Below are 20,848 nucleotides of genomic sequence, written 5' to 3'. Positions count from 1 at the left end.
CCGCCGTCAATCGCAACCTCCTCCGGTGTTTGCAGGCCACTCTCAGTCTCCGGGATCAGTGGAGCGATCAGCACCTCAGCCGCTGTGTAGGTGGGCTGCAGGGAGCAGGGACCACGCCACTGGGCAGCCGGTCACAGCGATCTAAGTGCCGGCACAGGCGCGCACCCCCCCTCTCCCCGCATCGCCCCGTCGGCGGATGGAAGCCTTTCTGGCACACAGCAGGCCCTGTCCCTGCCGTGCCTTCAGCAAATTGGCGGGCGCAGGGGAGCGGCGCAATCGGCCCTAGCCGCGCTCCATTCCGATCTGGGGTCTCTCGGGGGGGAGCCACCGCTGCCGCCACGCGACCGGTCCCACCACCACTTCAGTGGGCCCCCACCCACCCGCTACCCCCTCCGTCCGTCTCCTCACCGCTCCATTCGCCGATGTCCACCGGGCCTCGGGCGCCCCACCGCTTCTCCCCATGCTCCAATTCCGTGATGGCGGTATCTCGGCAGTGATCGGCCCGTTAGCTCTCGGCGGCAGCCTGCAGGAGTCAGGGCGATCTCAGCGGACCAGCGCTGTTGAATATGGGGTGAGAATCACATGTTTCGTTGGGGATAATGCAGGATTTGCTAGGCCAGACCACGGAGCTTCAACGGCAAGCGGCCATCTTGGTCGCTTTCGTGGCCACGCCCCCGAGGATGAAACTTAATGGTAAAGTTTTTAAATAGCAAGTAATTTCTGTTTCCATGGTGAGTACTGTTGTAAGGACTGAGACAGCTAAGATAGACGAGCAAGTAATTATATTGTCTACATCAGTTCTCTCTTCGAGAAATTTAACTGCAATATAGTCGTAGGAGAGAACACTTCTATTTGATTATATTCTGGAAATGCCACAGTCATTGTCTGGCTTTTGTTTATTTGTCAGCAAATGATTCATAGTATGCATTTTTCAACGTAATATTTTTTCTTTTTTAATTTTGCCAAGTTCTTGCCATTCAAATTTTTGGGATTTATTGAAAATGAGTCAGGATGTTGTTCAAATATGCAAAAGCAGAGGCAATGCAGGAGGGGAGTCATCTCAGGTCGTCCTTTACTCAGACAACTGTGAGATCCCATCCCAAATATGGTTTCATTCTGGTTTTAATTCTTAATCCAAATTCAGATAAATTAGATGAAAGAATGTGACAGCTGTCCCCACATGGTCCCGGCCTTTCGAAGCTGAGCAAATCACAAAAGATGCTTCTGTCATTCAATTTCTGAAGCTGAATGAGGACGTAAGATTAGTTTCTCACATCAAAGACAGAAAGCGACATGTTTTAAAGAACACAGTAGAGCTTCATTAACTTTTCATAGGATTTTACTGCTCATCCGAACATGCATCAACCAGGAGAGAAAATATTGTCTTTTCTTTTTGGCATCGAAGGTTTAGTAGGGTTATCATGCAATCCTGCAGTATCTCGCTTTGATCAGTTGTAATAGGGTAATAATTCCTACATATCTCGCGATGCATCTCGAAAGAATATCAGCGTTCATTTTAATACATGATGATAAAATTCTCAGATGGTCCATGCGAATGCTGTCATCACAAAGGCAGATTACACAGCGTTAAAGGTTTACTGTAAAGCAGGCCCTTGAGCGTAGTGGGATGACAATGAGCAGAGTAGATAAGAATGCCTGTGCACATCAGCTTTCGCATTAAGGAATTCGCTGTAGACTGCTGGTTGAATTCATAATTGATGGGCACTGCACTTGTAAACTGGAGCACACAGACCACAATAGGGATGAATATGTAAGTACCTTTGAGAGCGGATAGCAGTGATGGAGCAAGGCTTCATAAAGAAGAAACTTGCTTGGCTGCAATCCTCTCAAATAACGTGTAACTCTTTAATCAACATGTTTGTAAATACTAACAATTGCATTACACCCGTTATACAGTATCCAAGGGACGCTTGCCTATGTGTATTACTAATCAGTAACCTGAGTGTCTTAAAATGGCCGACAAAACGTGGGAATTTCACTGCGCATGCGTCTACTGCATCTACGTAGTATGACGTTCTCTATGCTTGGGGAGAAACTTTTGCAGCTGCGCAATGGCATTTAAAATGGCTGCTTGAAACTCACATGCTAATGCGCATGTTTGGCTTAAAAGAAACCTTACAAATTCTACTAATTGCGAATACGAAAGATATAAATAAAGTAAATGGGATTAAAGTAGTGATAAGTGGTATACAGTGAATTCATTTATTTTCGTATTCTAACATGTTTTTCTCTGACATTATTATTAGTTTGTATTTGGGCCTCAGAGGGTGACTGAAATCCCTACCCCACTTGATCAGTGCGCACGCGTACTAAACCTTGCCCGGAACCATGATGACATTGTTGAAACCCTGCCAAGGATAAGCTGGGAAGGATCCCATGAGAACATAACTTATTGACCCGGACAAAGGAAGAAATATTAAATTGTATCTAAAATGTATTGACTGCTGGACCCGGTGGCTCGCTATGAGCAGAATCTCCTGCGTCCACTTCGGCGACTGCGGGAGGACACGGCCCGGTGGTGCAGGCTCCCCCTGTCCCCGCTGGGTCGGGCCGCGCTGTTTAAAATGATGTCCCTTCCCAGGTTCCTCTATGCACTCCAGAACTCCTTCGACGTTATCCCAGTGGCCTACTTTCGGGAGGTGGAGAGCCTGCAGAGGAGACTGGTGTGGGACGGGCGGGCGCGTATTGCTCTTGCCAAGCTCACTCTCCCCTGGTATGACGGGGGCATCGCGCTTCCTGACATTCGCAGGTACTATTGGGCCTCGCAGCTATCTGCCATTAACCACGCCACGTATGCGCCCGGCTTGAATCCGGCGTATGAGATGGACAAGTTCCTGCTTCCCGGCGGGAACTACAACAGGGCACTTTATTCCCGCCTGGCTGGCCGGACCCTTACGGGTCCTACTAAGATTGCGGTGCGGACCTGGAGGGCTGCCACTGCGGCCATGGGCTGGAGTGAGCGATTAACATGTGCTACTCCCTTGTTTGCCTCCGACCGCCTGGGCAGCTTGTGGACCACGAAGGGGTTTGACCAGTGGGACACGATTGGTATCAGCAAAGTGGGAGACCTGTGGCACAAGGGCGCGGTAAAGACTTTCGCGGTGCTCCAGGCCGAATACGAGCTGACCGACAGGGAGTTCTTCCGCTACGCCCAGGTTCGACACGCCCTGCTCTCGGTCTTCGGGGAGGGGACCAAGATCCCTGTTTCCTCGCCCCTCGAGGACCGCATACTTGACGGACATGTCCCTGATAGTACTATTTCTTTAATTTATAAAAAATTAATTAATCACCGGGCAGACCTTTTTGTGCGCCTTCGGGAGGCTTGGACTGGGGATGGGGTGGAATTGGACGACGAAGATTGGCAGTCTGCACTGTCGTCCCCCAAGGAGGTTGCCATTCCGGCTCGTCTCCGGTTGGTACAGCTCAAGATTCTCCACCGGGTGTATGTGACGGGTCCGCGCTTGGTCTCGATGGGATTTTCCGGCGACGGGCTCTGTAAGCGAGGCTGTGGGCTCAGCGCCACCTTTCTTCATATCCTTTGGGAGTGCCGCGAGGTGGCGGACTACTGGCGCCGGGTCCACACGGTTATGGGACAGGTCACTGGGGTTGTGCTGCTGCCGGAGGTGCGTCGCTGTGTCCTGAATGTGTGGGAGCCAAATGACTACAGCGCGGCTCAGACTCGGTGGGCGGCCCTAGGGAACATGATTGCCAAGAGGGACATAGCGCAACTTTGGGGCGCTCAACGGCCGCCCACCGTGTCAGTATGGAAGGAGAATATGGACTGGTGTATGTTTAGGGAGAAGACTGTGTATGTGGCCCGTGGCAAGCCGGGGGCATGGGGTAGAATTTGGGGGCAATGGAACGCGTATCGCGGAGGCATCTGTACGCCCCCCCTGGTAGATACTGATATCGCCATGTCCCCCTGACCCTTGATGGCTCCTGGCGCCTTTTGGAACAACTACATATGGATGTTCATCTCCCTTGACCCCCTCCCCCCCCCCCTCCGTCCCCGGCCTCCCGGTACTCCTCTCTTTAGCGGTTTGTTCAATTGTCCTGACTGGAGTTTCCCGGGGGGAGCCTGACCCGCACTGGTTTCCCTCATAACTCGCCTTATGTTTTTTATTGTTTGTCCTTTTGTTTTTGTGATTGTTGGACTTACGCTTCCTGTTCCTCGAGAACTATCTGGAGCCACTGCAGGGCAGTGCCCTGGGAACTGATGGTAGCCTTGATATGTGTAGATTTCCTTCTGTACCTAGCGGCCGGCCCGGGTGGTTGTAGGCCCGTACTTGTAACCGAATTATTGCTCAATAAAAACTTTTTCAAAAAAAAAAAAAAAAAATGTATTGACTATAACGTAAAATGCGGGTGGGAATAAAGCTTTGGGAAAGTGAATTAAGGGGCGTAAACATAGATCAAAGGGACCTAAGTGAAAATATTACATTCAATAGGGTGTGATGAACTCCCCTCCTTGCCCTGTCCAATCAGAAGTAGGGGAAAACACGATATTGAAACTTTTGGGGGTAGTACACGAACACAGAATAGTATAATTGTGGTAAGTTAGCTAGAAACCAGTGTCAGACCTGTCAGACTCGTCATTCCGACTCGTCACTGACCCAACTCGTATGCTGCTACAGATTCTGTCAGAGACGCAGTCTCAGACCCTGTAGATGCCAGAGACCCTGCTCGAGAGACCGAAATACTGATCGATAATCCAATCATCTAGAAGGGGAATTGCGGAAAAAAAATCGAGGAGAGTAGTGCAAGAGAGGGGTGCGACGCTGGTGTTGCACTTAGAAGAGGTCACCTTTCCGAACCTGAACCTGTCCTGATTCTCTGTCTTCCACCTGTCCCGGTGGACTCCATCTGGCCCATCTTCAAGGAGTTGGGTTCATCTATCGCCTTAGGTAAATATAATTCTGTGAAATCTGACCTTGTACCTACTCTCTTTGTCTCCCTCTACAGGTACTGTCATCATAATATTTCATTAAGACTTATTATTGAACTAAACTTGCTTTCTTTCTTGAATGAGACTCGTTAACAATGTATTAGATCGTTGACTCACAAAATTATTGATTAGATAAAACTTTTAAAACTCTTTGAGTCTGTAATTATTGAGGAAACCCTTAAATGTTATTTCTGCCCATTCTAACAGCTCCACGATTCATTGACCAAAGGAAATTTATCATTAAGGAGATTGGATTGGTAAAATTTAGGTAAAGATATCAAAATCTTGCAGGTATATATCAAAATTGACACCAGCGGTATTACTAGCTTATTGTATGAATGTTTATGGGCCTAGGTGAGTATTTGTGGTGTGTAAGTAACCCAGGCTGGTACCCCGCTGGATCAGTATTTCTTGGTAGCAGAGCTATGGTTAGGGTTCTAGTTAGTTAGGTAGAGAATATTGTGAATTGTATTATTGATTTATGCATTACCAACCGTTATTCGTTTGTATTCTGTTCTATGTTGTCTAGAAATTCCCGGAAATATTGAATAGCGGTTGGCGAATGGAAGCCACACTGCAGTGAGGTTACTTGTCTGGATCAGGAAGGTGCTGAAAGTTATGCAGGACTAGAAGCACTGATTTAGGGATTATTTTCTTTTGTATAAAATTGAGAGTAATTGGTAGCAAAGAGTTCGCTGGTGAAACTTTGGTCTTATGTCACCTAGAAAGGGTAATACTGAAGGACTAACAGGTTCTTCAAGGCTTGTGTGAAGGGTAAACGGAAAGGTTTTACTCGTAGTGTGTGAAGAGTAAGTGGAAAGGTTTTACTCGCAGCAAAAGAAATAGACTATTCTTTGAATTTAGAAGATCAGACAAAGTAGCAAATGTTTTATGTTGTTAATTAATGAAAATTGCACGAAAATTTTAAGAAAATAAGTTTTCGCATTACCTTGTAAAGGAGGGGGTCAGTTGCGAGTGCTGCACTAACGTCACAGAGAGCCGCGATGAGATTGGTTGAAACAGTGGATGTGTGTGACTGACGCGGAACTTTGTAAAGGAGGGGTCAGTAGTAAGGAGTGATACTGACGTCTCTGAGAGCAGCGCTAGTAATGCCTAAACGCATAGCAAAAAATAATCTGATTGGTTAAAAGAATAAGAAACCGCACTAGTATTGGAGAATCATTAAAGTAAGAGCAGATACCTAATTGGTTATAAACATAGACTCCCCAAGAATAATAATAGACATTGGAACTTGTATGTTTGATCCGACTTTAATAGGGACCCGTCCAGATAGAAGGCTTATAGGTTTTGCTTACGAACAGTATCTTAAGCAGAATTCACACGCAATGTACGGAGAAAAAAGAAAAATTTCATTTATGCAGAAAATTAAGAATCATTTAAAAAAGATAAACCCATTAAAACTAGAGAAGGAATTCTTATCCCTCCCCCGAAAATGCCCACATCATACACGATGGTGGAAAGAGGCTATCATACCTGTGTATGGTTAGACAATTGGATAGAATACACAAAAGACAATGGAATATTAGCTTTCCCCGAATTTGGAACATTTAACAGGAGAATCTTACATAACTTACGCACTAGAATCAATGAATTACAACCTAGACCTAGATTGACCCAGTACGAAGCATTAGAAGAATGGGAGACAGTAGCATTTGAGCGCGGCAGATCAAGAAGTAATAGAAACTGGGGAAGACATTATCCAAAATTTCCCCGTGAAACCCGAGATAGTCAGATGAAACAGTGGAGACAAGCCATGGTGGCTAAAGGATTATATCCTGTACTAACGACTGAAGAAGAGGTTGGAGGAAAATGCAGAGAGAAAACAAAGCATTTAACAATGAGAGGTAGTGGAGACTCAGAAGATGATTATTTAGAAGATATTTTAATGAAAAATCCTCCACCTTATCAAGAAGGACCTAAAAGAACAAACCTGAGTGCCCCAGTTTTAGATACACCTTTAATTCCTCAGATTGTACATGACAAATCAATGGAAAGGGTACTAAGAGAAAGAGAAAGGGAAGCGATAAATAAAAATAAAAGCAAATGAATACAGAAAATAACTCAGTTAAACACGCATCCTGAAGCTTTGACTATACCAGTGACCATAGGGCCTGTTGTCCCATTAAATAGAGATAAATCAAACTGTCCTAAAACACCCATCATGACTACTCCCCTTGTTGAACCTAGAAAAGAAAAATGAATATTTGATGACCAAGCTAGTGAGTGTGAGTCAGTGATTTCATTAAAGGATTTATCGATAAGAGGGCAAATAAATGACACACCCAGGAGAGAAACCCCAGGTTGCTCGAAAGAGGTACGAATAGAGACATTCGCAGGGACAAAGAGTGCCACAATAGTAACCCCAGAAGAAATAGAAAGATGGGCACAAGAAATAGAAAAACCAAACCCACCACCGAAAATATTGGACATTTTCAAATTAAGAGTTGAATTAGAAGAAATGATAGCTGGGAATGTAGGACTGAATATGTTAAACACCTATAGTGAGGAAGAATTGCTGTTCATATGCAGAAGTATAACCCGAAATATGAAAATATTTCATGAAAAATTGACAAATTTGGCCTCTGAAATGGGAATAGAGATAGGGAGATCCAAGGTGTTGCAGAAACCCTAAAGAGCATAATTTTCTGATACAGATTTGGAAAACATGAATATGTCTGGAAGAAAATTGCAGATTAAGGAATTGATGTCAATATTGCAAAAATGGGGAGATTTAGACAGATGGAAAGTTAGATGGACAAAGAAAAAGGAAGAAGCGCAGACAAATCGATCGACATCCGAATCTTTGATGGAGGAAACAGAGAATGCTGAAAGATTGTACCCAATGAGAGAGGTTCCAGGAGGGGGATATGTACATGTCCCATGGACCCGACAGGATATTTGATCATTTACAAATGATTTCCCTAAATTGAGAGAAAAACCAGTGGAAGGGTACAGGCAAGTTGAGAGGTTTGTGAAGGTTTTGAAGGTTTTGTTGAAAGATTTGGATGCTTTATTTGACATAGTGGTGCCTGCTGATTTGTGGACCGAATGTAAAATTACAGTTGATTGGCCTAGTGATGAATACCTGAGAGATGAAAAGACAGGAGCTCCGTCAGAGGAGGTTATGAAGAAATAAAACCAAGTAATCACTTTCTTAAAAGGGAAAATTCCCCCAAAGGAAACCGATTGGATAAAAATAGATAGAACAGCCCAGGAAAAAGATGAGTCTGTACATGCATACTATGAGCGCCTTTTACAGGTGTTCAAGCAGTATAGTGGATTTGAAAATATTGGAGAAAAGGACATGACTCATTTTGTGTATCGGTTTGTGTCAGGATTGAGACAAGAAATATTCCAAATGATTAAGCAGCACAATTTGTGCTGGCAAGTGAAGCCCATAGATGAGATCCTAAAATATGCCAAATACTGCGGAGATGAGATTGACAATAGACGAAAGACTTTAGAGGAGAAAGTAATGTGGGTTCAAGTGAAATTAGCAGAACAGCAAGAACTCTAGTTACAGAATCAGGCAGGAAATGCAGGAAGGGGGCAAGGTGAGGGTGATAATAGTGGGGGTAAACCAAAAGGGCGATTGAGCAGAGAGGAAGCAAAGAAAAGGTTTCCCTGTCATGGGTGCGGAAAATTGGATCATTGGAAAAATTAGTGTAAGAGTATACAGAATAATAATGGCCCAAATCAAAATTGTAATCCACAGACGCAGAATGAGGTGATAATGAGTCAACCGCAGCAGGTTGTAAACCTACAGAGTCAATTGCCACCTGCCCCTATGCCAAATTTTGTGAGTCAAGCCAAGTACAGTGAGGACACAGGATTTCAAGAAGGAAGTGGTAAGAAAATGTTTATAACATCGAAATTTCTTTTTCTGGATTCTTATATTGATGACAGCACCTTATGACGGTGGCTGAGGGGGGAAGAAGAGGAGTGCATACTTGGCATATCCTTGCCGGAAGATCAGTCAGGTCCATATATTGATGGTAAGGTGGAAGGAAATAACATTACCTTTTTATTGGACACTGGTGCTACCCGTTCTACTGTGAGAACAGCAGACATCCCAAACCTACCCCTCTCGGGAGAAGCGATCCAAGTAGTGGGTGTTTCTAATAAACAAATTAGGACCCCCATTACAAAACTAATGGAGGTATGTATTGGCAAATTCAAAGAAATGCATACGCTTGTAGTATGTGACTCCAGTCCTGTGAACTTATTAGGATGGGGTCTATTGTGCGAGATGAATTCCAGCATATTTTGTACACCGGATGGTGTCGCTATTCAGACTCCAGACGAAGACGGAATATACAAAATCATGTTAGCAAATCAAGGAACAGAAGTAAATGAATTATATTCTGTGATGACTAAAGATAACTTACCAGATGAGGTCAAAACAACAGTAAATCCTGAAGTGTGGGATTTTACAGGAAAAGAGGTGGGATTAATGAAAATTGTAGATCCTATAAAAGTGATTGTAAAGGAAGGTGCAGTTTGCCCAAATACTCAACAATATAAAATGAGTCCTGAAATAAAAGCTGGTGTTGCAGCAGAAATTGATCGGATGGTTGAACAAGGCATTCTAAAAGAAATAATGAGTAGTCCTTGTAATTCACCTATAATTGGCATCAAGAAACCTGATGGGAAATATAGGGTAGTGCAAGATTTGCAAAAGATAAAAAAGATTGTTGTGCCATGTTACCCTATAGTACCTAACCCTGCAGTGATTTTGTACCAGATACCATGGAAGGCAGGATGGTTTACCATAATTGATTTATGCCTTGCCTTTTTCTCCATACCTTTGCATCCTGATAGTCAGTATTTCTTTTCTTTCAAATTTGAGGATCGTCTTTATGTTTGGAACCGCGTTCCTCAAGGGTATACTGAAAGTCCTTCAATTGTTTATCAAATCTTGAATAAGTGTCTAGAAACATTGGTGCTGCCTAGGGAGTCAGTCCTGGTACAGTATACTGATGACCTGTTGGTTGCATCGAAAACAAGGGATGACTTTGTTACTGATTCAATTGCTTTATTGAATCATCTAGCCAAAGGTGGACACAAGGTGTCCCCAGAGAAATTAAAATGTTGCCAAAAAGCAGTTAAATATATGGGACATCAGATACAGCGAGTACTAAAAAAAGTGACCTCTGAGAGAATAAGAATAATAGGTCAAATGAAATTGCCACAAACCCAAAAAGAAATAAGGATGTTCCTTGGTGTTGTAGGATATTGCAGACAATGGTTTGTTGGGTTTTCCCTATTGGCGAAACCCCTGATACAAGTGTCAAGGAAGCGAGCAAAGGACCCAGATGATCAAAGCATGGAAGCCTTTGTAAAATTACGAAAATGTTTGTGTGAAGCACCTGCTTTAGGTATGCCTGATTATTCGAAAGAATTTGCACTGTTCTGTTGTGAAAGAGATAATTGTGCACTCTCAGTCTTAACCCAGAGACATAGTCTAATGCGACGCCCGGTGGCATATTTTTCTGCTACTTTCGACCCGGTAGCATCTGCATTGCCTGGTTGTCTAAAATCAGTAGCTGCAATGTGTATGAGTTTGGAACAGAGCGAATCCATTGTGATGGGACAACCTGTAAAGGTGAACGTCCCACATGCAATTGAAATTCTTTTAACAAGAACCACAACTCAATATCTTACCCCTAGTAGAATGACAAAGTACGAAAGGATTATACTAGGGGCTGAAAACGTGACCATAGTTAGATGTACTGTTCTTAACCCAGCTGCCTTGTTGCCAGATCCATACAATGAAGAGGTGAAAGATGAGGTAGAACATGAATGTCTTGATGTGACGGAACTCAGTACCAAACCCCATCCTGACATACAGAAGGAACCCTTGGAGAATGCTGAACATGAACTCTTTGTAGATGGCTCGTGTATGCGCCATGAGGAAGGTGGACTAAGTGCTGCTTATGCTGTGTGTACATTGGCAGGAATAGTCGAAGCATCCGATTTGACATGAGTCAAGTCTGCACAAGTAGCCGAATTGATAGCTTTAATTAAAGCTTGCCAAATGGGAGAAATTGGAGAGTAACCATTTACACCGATAGACAGTATGGTTACGGGGTCGTGCACGACTTTGGCCAGCTCTGGATGCAGAGAGACTTCCTGACTTCTTCAGGGTCTCCCATCAAAAATGGAAATTTTATGAAAGAATTGCTTGAGGCAATACAATTGCCAAAAGAAGTGGCAGTGGTTAAGTGTGCTGCACATCAGTCAGGAAATGACCATGTGATGGCAGGTAACCAATATGCTGCCCAGGTTGCCCAACACTGTGCCAAATATAAAGTAGCAGTGAACAAGAACATTGAAACATGTGGATTCAGCTGCCAACATATGCTGCTTTCAGAATTAGAAACATGGAAATAAGTAAGAGAACTACAAGATGAGGTGGAAACAAGAGAAAGAGAGGAGTGGGAGAAAATTGGTTGTCAGAGAAGGGCAGAAGATGGTGTATGGGTTTACTTAGATGGCAGACCAGTGATGCCAGACTGTATGCTTGCACCAATGGCTAGGATGTATCATGGAGACACCCACATAGGCAGAGATGCAATGATAAGACTTTTCAGACAAGATTGGTTTAATGCAAAGTTCAGGAATGTCGCAGAGAGTCTTTGCCAGAGATGCTTAACCTGTCAACAAATGAATCCAGGCAAGAAAAGAAAATAGTTAGTATGGGGACAATTGGAAAGGCAGAAGGTCCATTTGCAAGGCTTCAAATAGATTTAATTCAGTTGCCTGTTTGTCGAGGATTGAAATATGTACTTGTCATAGTTTGCTTATTTTCAAAATGGGTGGAAGCATACCCAACCCGAAGAAACAACAGCTTGACAGTGGCCAAACTCCTTTTGAGAGAGCTCATTCCATGGATCGGTTTTCCACTAACTATTGAATCAGATAGAGTGTCTCATTTTAATAATGAAATAATTTGGTTAATTTGTGAAGCATTTAAAATTTAACAAAACCTGCACTGCACATACCGTCCAGAGGCTTCTGGAGTGGTGGAACAAGTAAATGGCACAATTAGGTCGAGATTGGGAAAGGTGTGTGCATCCACCCCACTGGACTGGCCTGATGCTTTACCTCTTGTTCTGATGGGACTCAGAAGTATACCAAACAAAAATACCGGATTGTGTACCCATGAAATACTCATGGGAAGAGCAATGAGGCAAGCATGTATACCAGGACACAAGCTGTTGAATATATCTGATGATTTGGTGCTAGAGTATTGCAAAGAGTTGACTCACCAAGTGCGTTCTATCTGTCATCAGGTTGGAGAAGACGCAGTCGCCAGGCAGCTGAACAAAGCGCATGATCTGAACCCCGGCGACTGGGTAGTTGTGAAGAATCACACTCGAGAATCGTGCCTAGCACCAAGGTGGGGGAAACCACATCAGGTTATATTGGTTACAGCGACCGCAGTAAAATGTGCAGGCTTGCCTAATTGGATTCATGCAAGCCATACCAAAAGAGTACCAGCACCTGACGAGGACGAACCTCAACAGACTCAAGCAGTTGGGAATGCTAAAGGCTGTACAGTTGAAGGATCAAGAATAACAGATCCTGAAGTAGCTGACCAAGAACAACCGAGCACCATGTCAGGATGATTGGATCCGATTAGTAGACATACCTGAAGTAATCGTAGGAACAAGAAGCCAAACCAGATTAGCTAGTCAGGAAAAGAGTGGAACAGTTAGGGAACGTGAGCAGGACCAGTCAAGGAGAGAACATTCTACTCAGACGGAAGAATCTGAATCCGTAGTTCCTGAGTGTGAGGAGGGACAGATAGGCTTAGAAGAACGTGTTCAGGCGGAAGAAAGCCAAAGTGCAGTAAGACCTGATCAGGGCCAGACAGGAAAAGAAAAACAAGTTTAGGTGGAAGAAGAAAAAAAGGAAATTTAAATAAAACCTGAACAGGGTCAGATTAAGAAATAAGAACCCATCCAGGCAGATGACACTAAAGAAATAAGCCCTATAGTCAGAAATAAGTCAGATAGAGAGAGATCCCAAAAACAAAAATAATCAAGTTGTGCCACAAACAAACGAAAACAAATGAACACTTGAAGAAAGCGAAAGTGCAGTGCAAGCCAAAAGAGTCCGAAAAGGCGATAATCGGCATAGCTTTATCAAGAAAGTGAGATACCGCCTCAAGACAATAAATGAGGAACCGGACCAAGTAAACGAGGTATCCAGTCAGACTGAACAATTAAATGAAAGTTCAAATCGAAGAAGCACAAGATTGAAAATATTGAACAATAAATTCAAAGGTCCTAATTGGGCGTATGTTATTATTGAAGACTTCGAGAATTTGGAAATAACTGAAGAAGATGATGAAGAGTTGAATGCAGAGCAAATTGATGAAGAAGTGAGACCAACCTTAAGAGAGATTGTGTACCCAAAGATACCATTGCAGATTAACATTTTAAAGCAAAGTAGAGCAATCTTCCTATTCAAAAGAAAATGGCTGACAATAAAGCTGCTGGAAAACTGAAACGAAATTGTGCAAAGAAATGTTATAGAATATGTATATGTAGCATATTTTAAGTACTTATAATTTGGTTAGCACTAACAGTTGCCATTCCTTATATAATGGATACAGTAGAAAAGAATAACACATATAAACATGAAAGAGTAGTTAACATTAAAAGGAATAGGGTAACCTTAGAAGCATCGGATGAGAACAAGACAAAACAAGACAAAGTAGATTTAGATGCACCAGATGAGTTAGACGTTTCACACACAGTAACAGACAATGACACTGCTTTGAATGTATTTACAAAATTATTAGTACAGTATGTAGACACTATGGAAGTTAGTGATTGTTACGTGTGTATGAAATTACCAGCATCAGTAGCAGAAGGTGTGACATATCATCATATTCCATTAACATATGGTATTTCATGTAGTGGTTTAGCAAGCTTATTTTATAGAACAGGGAAATTACAATATTATTATTCTAATGTAGATGTAGTCTTTTCCGAGGTTCCTATGCGAAAGAGCATAAACCCTGTCCTTATTACTAGAGACTCACATTTCAAGGGCGAATATTTTTTAACTATGAAAGCAATAGATATAGCTGAAGCACATAAGCACAATTTAACATGTAAATTACACAAAGAAGAAAAGATATTTTTGAATTTAGTATTTAGTTGAGCAAAGGAGACAGGACTTCCAGAGAAGGGGTTCTGAAATGAAACCACAGATACCTCAGTGGGCTGAGACAGATGAAATTTATAAAACTGGCAAGACTAATGCTGCTATGTCCTTGGACTTTGAAAAGAAAGGGAAGATCTGCCTCCATAGATTAAAGACTGAATATAACAATGTGTTTATTGGTTCCAGTGAATGTGAACATAATTTCTTAGTTATTGGAGGATGGGGACTAAAAGGTGGAACAGATCCAGTATTTCCTGGAATTTATTATGTGTGTGGCAATAAAGCTTATTTCAGATTGCCTGATCATTGGTACGGGAGTTGCTATTTTGGAATCATTTTTCCAAAAGTGTATCATGTGAAAAGAATCACTGGAAGCAATGAAGATGCAAAAGAACTAACACGTATAAAAAGAGCTAGTCTTTCTGAAATAGTAGGTGACATATTCGGTGCATTGATACCTTCAGTGGGAGTAATTCTGAATTCTCGTAAAATTTTCAGCTTTCTATAGTAGTGGATCGGTTATCTACTGACACTGCTGGAGGGTTCTTGATGATCAATACCGAATTGGTTGCGATCAGATCTATGGTTTTGCAAAATTGACTTGCTCTTGATATATTATTGGCAAAAGAGGGGGAATCTGTAAAATGTTGAAACCACAACATTGTTGCACTTACATTCCTGCTAAAAGTGTTGAAATTGGAGGATATATTAAGACTATTACGAAACTAGAAGAAGATTTGAAACCACTGGAAGTTGATAGTGTGGAAGAAATTAACAAATAACATTTCTACTATAGGTAGTTGGTTTTCTAATATAGGTAAAGGTATTTTAGGTCAAATAATATTGCCAATAATGGGAATACATTATTAGTTTTAGCAATTATGTTTTGGCACAAATGTTGCAAGAAAAGAAAGGAGTATGGAGTGAATGAAAAGGGAAAGAAGAAAAAATATGAAGAAATACAATTGGAAGAAATAAAGGGAGATTTTTACAAAAGCATAAGGGGTTTACAGCACAAAAAGAAAAGAGAAAGATATGAAAGAGTTGAAGAAGAAATGGAAAAGTGCTAAAAGTTGACATCAGAGTTAATAGTAGAAATGTTTGTGATGCATAAAATGCCATCAGAGAGGGGATTGATGGAGCAAGGTTTCATAAAGAAGAAATTTGCTCGGATGCAATCCTCTCAAATAACATATAACACTTTAATCAACATGTTTGTAAATACTAACAATTGCATTACACCCATTATACAGTATCAAAGGGACGCTTGCCTATGTGTATTACTAACCAGTCTTAAAATGGCCGACAAAACGCGGGAATTTCACTGCGCATGCGTCTACTGCATCTGCATAGTATGACGTTCTCTAAGCTTGGGGGGAAACTTCTGCAGCTGCGCAATAGCATTTAAAATGGCTGCTTGAAACTCATATTTTAATGTGCATGTTTGGCTTAAACTAAACCTTCCAAATTCTACTAATTGCTAATGCGAAAGATATAGATAAAGTAAATGGGATTAAAGTAGTGATAAGTGGTATACAGTGAATTCATTTATTTTCGTATTCTAACATGTTTTTCTCTGACTTTATTATTAGTTCATATGTGGGCATCAGATGGTGACAGAAATTCCTACCCCACTTGATCAGTGCGCACGTGTCCTAAACCTTGCCCAAAACCATGATGACATCGTTGAAACCCAGCCAAAGACAAGCTGGGAAGGATCCCATGAGAACTTAACTTATTGACCCGGACAAAGGAAGAAATGTTAAATTGTATCTAAAATGTATTGACTATAACGTGAAATGCGGGTGGGAATAAAGCTTTGGGAAAGTAAATTAAGGGGCGGAAACATAGAACAAAGGGACCTAAGTGAAAATATTACATTCAATATGGTGTGATGAACTCACCTCCTTGCCCTGTCCAATCAGAAGTAGGGGAAAACACGATATTGAAACTTTTGGGGGTGGTACACAAACACAGAATAGTTTAATTTAGGTAAGTTAGCTAGAAACCAGTGTCAGACCTGTCAGACTAGTCATTCCGACTCGTCACAGACCCAACTCATATGCTGCTACAGATTCTGTCAGAGACGCTGTCTCACACCCTGCAGATGCCAGAGACCCTGCTCGAGAGACCGAAATACTGATCGATAATCCAATAATCTAGAAGGGGAATTGCGGAAGAAAGATCGAGGAGAGTAGTGCCAGAGAGGGGTGTGATGCAGCGCAAAGAGCAACATTTACATATTCTCCCTATGTCACAGATTCGTAATCACAACAACTCATCCATACACTCATTCATTGGTGGGACCCATAACACCAACACACACTCGTCTCATTCGAATCCGTACATAGGAGAAAAAGCGTTGGACATGTGAGTACCTTATTACCTATCAGGATTACATTTCTTTACATTATATACATTTAATACATGCGCACCTACAGAATCCTGACCTTAACATCAAGACACTCCACCACTTGGTCGATGGACCAATTAGTTGGACTGGTTGATGGTGAATTGGAACCAGCTAAGACACAATTAAAGCCTAGGAAACATTTGTTTATTTTCTGTAATCAATTAAAGAACCACAAACTCATGTCTTATTAATCAATTTTTGTTTATCTAATAATTTTCTCTGCATTAGCATTTATGCACTACAGTTCATGGTACAAATTCAGTTTATTTTCGAAGAGAAATCAAACATTTGGTAAATAGCATAGATTTAGAAAGCGCATTTAATAATTACCAATTAACAAGCGTCGGCAACTTTCTGAGTAAAATAGGGAGCTATCCACATTCTCTGGTACAATATCCGGGATAAGCTGTCCGACCCACACCAAAGATCAAACCAGCAGACGAAACAACTTCCCGAAAATCAAAGAAACCCAAGGCAAAACATGGACATCTTCACCAGCTCAATGCAGACCCAACACCATGAAAGATCAGCCCGATGACCACCCCCCTTTGACGGATGAAGATCTTATATACCCTTTTTCCCTATTACTTCATGCTAACGTGCAACAATTTAGGGGTAGAGAAATGTTCTGATTGGACAGTTAGGGGTTATCTGTAAGTTTTTCTAAAGTTTCCCAGGGTAAACTGGTTTTCCAAGAGACTTGGCATAGGAAGGCGTAATTTGTACAATTTCCTTTTTCTCCCAGGCAAAAGTTGCACATGTAACATTTTAGAATGAGAGAAGACATTTCTGCACAGGTTCTGAATTGTCCCTTCCGCTGTTCTCACAGCCTCATCAGTTGGCAGACAAACACGTTAATCCTTGACAAGGAACACGGTGTCACAGATCTGAGGTCATTTGGAGATCTCCATAGCCATCCGATTCCGCACAGAAACCATCGCGCTCACATGGTGGCAATCTTGGTAGAGACTCTATCTTGGGTATTGCGGCCTAGTAGGCCCGAATGCCAACTTAAGCAAAAACAGACATAACAGTAATTAATATATAGAAATGGAGATTCTAAGGTTTAAACCCACACTAATCTCAATGTATATTAGTATTTCCCTAGCTGTAGCAACATTTAAAGCGATAATATTAACCATTTTGTAATCCTTAAAGCACAAACAATCACAAAGCAACATAAATCATGCAATATTTCTATTTCACCACAATCTAAGGTTAGTTTGCGTACCATAGTTAATTAATTAATTAGTTTGCCACGCAATTAGCATTTTAGTCCCACGTGCATCTCCTGTTTATCAAGGTGTAAAAGTTGATTAGTAAATTTCACTGCAAACCAGTCAGTACAAGTTAGATTTAGAATGGTTACGTAATTAATTTCATGCAATTTAGAGGAGGTATACTAAATTTTGTTTTACCTGCTTCATCAGGTGCGACGCTGGCGTTGCACTTAGAAGAGGTCACCTTTCCGAACCTGAACCTGTCCTGATTCTCTGTCTTCCACCTGTCCCGGTGGACTTCATCTCGCCCATCTTCAAGGAGTCGGGTTCATCTATCACCCTAGGTAAATATAATTCTGTGAAATCTGTCCTTGTTCCTGCTTTCTTTGTCTCCCTCTACAGGTACTCTCATCATAATATCTCATTAAGGCTTATTATTTAACTAAACTTGCTTTCTTTCTTGAATGAGACTCGTTAACAATGTATTTGATCGTTGACTCACGAAATTATTGATTAGATAAAACTTTTAAACCTCTTTGAGTCTGTGATTATTGAAGAAACCCTTAAATGTTATTTCTGCCTATTCTAACAGCTCCTAAATTCATTCACCAAAGGAAAATTATCATTAAGGAGATTGGATTGGTAAGATTTAGGTAAAGATAACAACATTTTGCTGGTATATATCAAAATTGACACCAGCGGTATTACTAGCTTATTGTATGAATGTTTATGGGCCCAGGTGAGTATTTGTGGTGTGTAAGTAACCCAGGCTGGTAACCCGCTGGATCAGCAGTAACAGAAAATATCATTTCTGCACAGGTTAGCAGTGATAATCTGAGTTGTACAGCAATGAATGCTCGCAAAGAGAATTGTTGTACAATGGAGTAGTTATTTATTTATGGCACACACACCCCTAAAAAACAGAGCTTAAGTACATTTATGGTAATTAATTCACATTGAAATAAACATGGACATTGGCGCGTTATGGTTAGGACCACAATCCATAAAACCCATACAAACCAAAACCAAACACAACTTCACTTTAACCTTTGTTTTTTTCAGTAGAGGTTTTTTTGGAGCACATACCACATCCAAGAGTTGCCGCCACCCAGCCCTCACCATTAAGTAAACCCTGTCAGGGCATTTGGCTGTGCAAACTGAACTTTGATGTCTTTCCGCCCTAGTTTTGTGTTTGGCTCTCTACCTTCTAATGTATTATGGTCTCACCATCTTTGGAGGAGTTGTGTGCGTTCACTGCTGATCTCAGGTAACCAAGGTGATTACAGTTTTCCCTACGAGTAAAATCTTTGCCTATTACCATGAATTCTGAAAAGCAAATCTGTTGAGCGTGTTCATTTGTTCGTTGTTATCTGTACTTTAATTTGTTTATTTCTGGTGGCATTACAACAATTGTTCTGTTTCTTTTCTATGCCATAAACCTATCTATCCAAACGGATTATGACTTGACATCGGCAACCCTTGATAAAATATGTTAGCTAGCCTATTTGTTGTAAAGTAGGAACTCTAAACTCAAAGTGAAAGCCGATGTGAGTTTAGAATACTTTTTGTGTATTTCAACATGCCCTCTTGAGGCCCAGCCCACAAGTGTACATGCTGATTTCCTGCTGGTTTACAACCACTTCAATGTGTGTGATTACATTCCTCCTTATTGGCAGTATGAGTCCACCAAGCGCCACTAATACTACCCTTCGAGGAGCTACCTAAGGCCAGAAGCTCCTGAAGGCGCACAAACAAGAGACTGAAGAATCAGATCCGTGCTCCTTACCCAGGCTGGCCATGGCACCGTGTGTTTCAGGCCCAAAGATCTGCACTCCTTGCTTCATCTTCCTCTGAGCTCCAAATGAGTCATCGCTTTGTGCAAGAGCATCCAGAGGCTCTCCAGTGCCATCAGAATCGGTTATTCTTTCTTTGGATATTTTGAATGTATATTGAATTAATAATCAACAGTTGTTGCGGTCACCTCTTCATTAGCCGGACACCCCCACCTTGTGGCAGACTTTCCCAAGGGCCGGTGCTGACAATTAAGTGCCGGTGCCGAGTACCGGAAACCACCGGCTCAAGTTAAACACTGCGCCTCTGTCTCTACTCCAGACTTGGTGGCTGTCCTCTGCCCACATTATCTGTCTTCCCTAAGATAAGAGACCTACACTGAGACCACATGCAAAGCAGACCAGGAGGTAACTCAAAGCTGGCCACTGGTTGTCGTTACGTTTTTACAGAACACTTCTTTGCACTTAGCCTTTCTCTTGGTTAGCTTTCCTTATTTTTGCAATCTGTGTTCTCCCACAGGAATTTTTGGGGTAACTAATAAAAGGTATTGTGACAAGAGTAGAATTTAGGCAGATGTACGATACTAAACAGAATGTGTTAGATTTGGGGGTCTCTAGTTGGCACAGGTAGGTACTTGTGACAAAAAGGGACCCTTGCCTCTAGTCAGGGTAAGGGGGTACACTCCTAAAATAACCCCTGCTCACCCCCTTGGTAGCTTGGCACGAGCAGACAGGCTTATCTCAGAGGTAATGTGTGAAGCATTTGTGAACACATACAGTAATCAAGTGACAACACTACAGATGGACACCACACAGGTTTTATATCCAAAGTAAGTATTCTTTATATAGATTTAACACAAGATCATAAACGACAAAAATCCACAATACAGTTACTCAAAAATGGTAGTTTTAGCTTAGTTCTCTTTTAGATCTTAAATGCGACACTTTGAGTCAATGTACCTTAAGATGCGACACGCAGGGCAACGAAAGTGTTGCAGGGAAGGTGATGCGGTAGGTCCTTACACGCAAAGGTGGTGATGCGTTGAAGATCTGGTGCAAAGAAACAAAGATGGCGTCTTCTTGTTGATGCGACACGCTTCTCCGATGTTGCGAGATGTCTCGGCTCGATGTGTCAGATGCAGTGGCAACACCCTTGTCAGTGATGCGACGACAGCGGCTTTGGCGGTGACACTCTTTTCCAACGATGCGAGACGCTTCCGCTCAATGCGACAGTTGCAGCAGCGACACCTTTGTTCAG

The sequence above is a fragment of the Triturus cristatus genome, chromosome 6, assembly GCF_964204655.1.
Source record: "Triturus cristatus chromosome 6, aTriCri1.1, whole genome shotgun sequence".
Taxonomy (NCBI): Eukaryota; Metazoa; Chordata; class Amphibia; order Caudata; family Salamandridae; genus Triturus; species Triturus cristatus.
The sequence above is the reverse complement of the archived record's forward strand: the minus strand, read 5'-3'. Positions refer to the sequence as shown.